The following is a 4,885-nucleotide window of genomic DNA, read 5'->3' on the forward strand; positions in this document are numbered from 1 at the left end:
AAATATGACTTAATTAATTAAATAAATATTGATATTCGAATTTACTAATATTAATTATGAAATTTATTTGTTAAATTATAATACAAATAGTAATTTTGAATTAATAATAACTCCTAATTAGTTGAGAGTTATAATTCATTTTTCTACTCTCTATATAAGATCTCTTGTGTGGCTGATTTTTTGGGAGTGCAAGACTTTTACTAAAACTCTATCCACCAAGAGAGAAGATGGGGAGAGCAAGAAGAAACGGGTTTGTTCTAGTTCACATCCAATCCTTGAGTTCAAGCATTCGCGTGGATACCGATAGAGCGTAGATCGTGAGAGCGGGATGCGTGGTGATTGAACAAGCTTTGGATCTCCATTAGTCAACTAATTGGTAAAGCTTCTTAAGGTAAATAATCTGATCTACGAGTTAAATATATGTCTTTCGCATGGATCTTGCGGTGGGTTTCGAAAATTCTGATTTTTCACGTTTTTAGTTACTGTTCCGTTGTGTTTATGTGCTTGAAACCCATCAATAACATCAGAGATACTTGTGAAAAGTGTTTAATTTGTTTATGTGATTGCTGGTTTTATGATGATAACATGTATATAATATTCCGTGACTGTTATATATACGATTTTATATGTTTTACACGTTATTATGTTTATATATGCGTATGTATATATATATTTTGAATATATGATATTCATGAGAGTTGTATAATCATATGATGATTATATAATCTGTATATATACTGATATATACATGTTTTGCGTTTGTTCTTATTATAAGAATCGTATTTAATACGATTCTGAATTGGATGCAGCGGATTTGCTGAAATCTGTGTCTGGTGTCCGATTTTGGCAAACGAATACGCTATTTCATATGGAATCGAGCGTCTGAAAGTAACTGATAGATAAAGCTATCATCGACTGATCTGTAAGGCGTTTGACGTCGTTTAGGCCCTGTAATCTGCGATTTAATGTTATCAGATTTAATTTTGAATTTTCTGATTTTTTCAATATTTGGTTTTTATGATTAAATCATGATGGGTATGATAGTTTAAGATCAAATTATGTGTTTTAACATGTTATTTTTGAAAGAGATATGTCCTAAGTCCAATCATGTACGAGGATTTAGGAATAACTTTTTATGTAATCTGTTTTGATTTCATTGATATTAATAAAAGACTTGTTTTTTTACGGGCTCTATCTATTTAAGTGTTTAAATAAGATATACCATAGTTTAGAGTAAAGCTTTTTATGGATTATGATGAGATCATAATAGTGAGACCTAAAAGATGATAACTCTAAACTTAAATAGTTCCCGGTCATAGGATTACTAACTGGTAATTAATAATCCGTAAAGATTGGTACATACTATGCTTGCTCCCTTCAGAAGGATGTCCGTTCTCATAGGCATTTGTGTGGTGACACTATAACTAGTATGTAGGTGCTTATTATAGAATAAGTTCACTGAACATGACTCGCACAGCTGAACAACTGATGGAGTTCACTCACGTGTCAGCAGTTGTTCACATAGTGATAGTTGTACAAGTATCCTTAGACTTGAGGTCATCATAGTCATCTTGTGTACACTGAACTATGCTTTGGTTTAGTTCTTAGTCTCCAGGGACAATTATTAGGGCTCTACTGGGTATAGGAATTTATACACGAAGATAGTGTATGATCAATAAAGGATCTACCCCTTCCAGTGAAGGAAGAGAATGTTCAAAGTTGATCCACTTATGCTAGTTCAGGAATCTCTGGCCAGAGTGAATGAAATTAGAAAGGAGTTTCTAATTTACATAGAACTGAGCATAGTAAGTGGGAAAGAAAATGATTAAATTAGATAGGCTTGACACAAGATCCATGCCTTGTATTTAATCAGGACATTGAAGGGTAGAAGGAGTTAATTGTACGGTAACTATTTACTGACAGGTTCTTGGTATTCTAAGCAGTGAATTAATATTATCCGGATAGTCGCGATATGTTGAGAAGCATCACTCACGATGTAGAATAAATATAATTAATCAGTTAATTATATTTAGTGAATTTTAATATTCATATAAATAATTAATAAAAGTTTATTATTATTTATTTCTACTACCGGCATAATATTGAACCTACAGGGTCACACCATAAAAGAATATTTTCTTTGATGAAATAATGAGAGATAGAATTATTTTCTAAATAGTTTAGAAAAAGAAATAATGATTAAAATAGTTTTAATTATTATTAAAGCATTTTATGAAGATAAAATGTGGGGGTTAATATATATAAAGATATGTTATAAAACCCTAGGAGAGTCCTATAAATAGAATGAGATGGATGGCTCATTTAGATAGACAGACACAATTTTGGTTTTGTGAAAACCCTAGCCTCCATCTTCTTCTTCTCTCTCTCTCTCCCAAAAACTCCATTTTTATAAAAGCTTAGTTTTATAAAAAGGTTCATCGAAGAGGATCGTTCTTGGTGGATACCGGTAGAGTGCTTCACACACTAAGGAGCAACTGCTAGCACTCCAATCATTATAAAGCTTCGATTCACGAGGTATGATTTCGATTCCTCAGTTTTTCCTTTTTATATGTTTTTCTATATGTGCGGTATATTGTTTTTATGGAATAATTGTTATTTCACGATTCCGCTCATCCGTAAATCCCTTCATTGGCATCAGAGCTAGGTTCTGCATATAGAGATTCATATAAAAAAATTCAGATTTTTAATACATATATGGATTTGTTATGATTTTTGCAAGTTTATTTGGATTTAATTATGAATTAATTGAAATAATATTTGCATGAGATTTTGACTACTGATCTGGGTTCTACAAGTGTTGTAGATCATCTAGATATTTTTTTCATAATTTTGTGATGTGTAGATTATTTGTTATGAATTTTTTAAAATTATTCTAATTAAAATTCATAAAATAATTATGCATGTGAATAATTATGATTAAAATTTGCACAAGGACCCATGGCTGATTTGGTATTTTTCTGCTACTCCCTGATTTGAGAAATCATATTATTTTGATTTTTATTAATTTATTAATTAAATGTTAATTAATTTATTAATAATAAAATTAAAATAATATATTAATAAAGAGTTATTAATAAGGGAGTAAAGGGAAGGGGGTTTCATCTCTTTAATTTTGTAACAGCAGAAAAGGAACCAAACAGACACGGCAGGAATGTTAGCAGGCAGAAAAAAAAAATGCAAAACCTGCTACGGCTGTGGAGGCGCGTGCGCTGCACGCGGGGAAGGGGTGTGTTGAGCATTCCGTGAATGCGTTACACACTGTTGCGCATTTACGGAATGCGTTACACGCGTAAATGGCTCAACAGTGTTGTAACGCATTACGTACATGCGTTACAGCCCGTATGTCCACATTAAATTTGATTTTTTGGGAGTTTCGTAACTCCGTTTTGGGCGTGCAATATATCGTTGGATTCGTTTTTCTGAGACGGATCTAATGGAGTGGTCAAATATTTTTTATATAAAAGTTTTGAACTGTTTATATTCCCGATAGTGTTTTAAAGCACGTTTTAATTGTTTTAATTGCTTTTAAATTCTATAATAAATCCATACATCATTATATCAATGTGTGACATGATATTACTTGCATGCTTACTTGTTTATTTATTTTTATATATGAGATATATGCCTGTGTTTACCATGCGATGATAGATTTAGGTGAACTTAAATCAATATAAGGCGTGCTCTAAAAAATCTAGAATAAGAATTGATTCTTGCCTTGACAATAATATTATGAATACAATCATGAGATTCTTGTGTTTATGAAACACGTAATTAAATATGAATTTTCAATTTTGAGAGAAAGGATGATTCTGTCAACAACAGATTTCTATCTGTAAGAAAGGGTTATTAAGTGACGCCTCTTGACAATGCTCCACCCAGTCTGGGAATCATCTGATTATCGATTATTGATTTGAAATATTTAATTTAAAAGGAACAATCTCTTTATAATATGATTATGATTGTAACGTAATTTAATCCCTCTAAAATTAAATAATATCAAGTGGTAATTGGCCAATGATACAATGGGCTTGTGTCGGTCATAGCCTTCCAACATGATAGAAAGTAGTTCTTATTTTTAAATCATTGTCGGTTCGTGCTACAGCCGAGGGCTTTGATTTCGAAATAAGAAATACTTGTCTATTACATAGAGATGTGTACATTGAATTAGAATCTAAAGGTCGGTACGTGCCACAGCCGTGGGTCGTTGGAGACTGATTCAATTGTACGGAATGTTGGGTTAGACTTGACTTAGAATATTGAGTTTGTCGTGCCACAGTCGTGACTCAAGTATTCAAGAGGCTAAAGTTTGATTAGGGAATAACATAAGATGTAATTGACAAGAGTTGTCTGCCTATTGAACATTACATGGCGGTTCATGCCACAGCCGAGGTTGTGTGATGGAATATAGGATCCATATTCCCACTAGCATTATGAATGCTTAATTTTTCACGTAGGGGGTTGAATAAATTAGATGAACTAGTGGGAGCCACTTATGAATAAAGACCTGATTCATATAGTGTTTTGAAATGAAATTGAATATTTGCTAAGTGTTATTATGTGTTTATCATTTACAGATTTACTATATTATGTCTTCTGCACTATCACTCAGGAGCATACTAGATGCTCACAAGTTGACTGATCCTAACTTAGCTGTATGTTTTCACTGTAACAAGTTAGGGCACTGCAAGAGAAACTGCAAGGTTTACCTTGCAGAATTGAAGAAGAGGAAGGGTAGTAAGACTACCGCTTCTGATTCAGGCATGTTCATGATCGAAGTTAATATGTCACTAGGTCAAATTTCTACTTGGGTATTAGATACCGCCTGTGGTTCTCATATTTGCAATTCGTTGCAAGGACTAAAGGG

Source organism: Apium graveolens, chromosome 9 (genome assembly GCF_009905375.1).
Source record: "Apium graveolens cultivar Ventura chromosome 9, ASM990537v1, whole genome shotgun sequence".
Lineage (NCBI taxonomy): Eukaryota > Viridiplantae > Streptophyta > Magnoliopsida > Apiales > Apiaceae > Apium > Apium graveolens.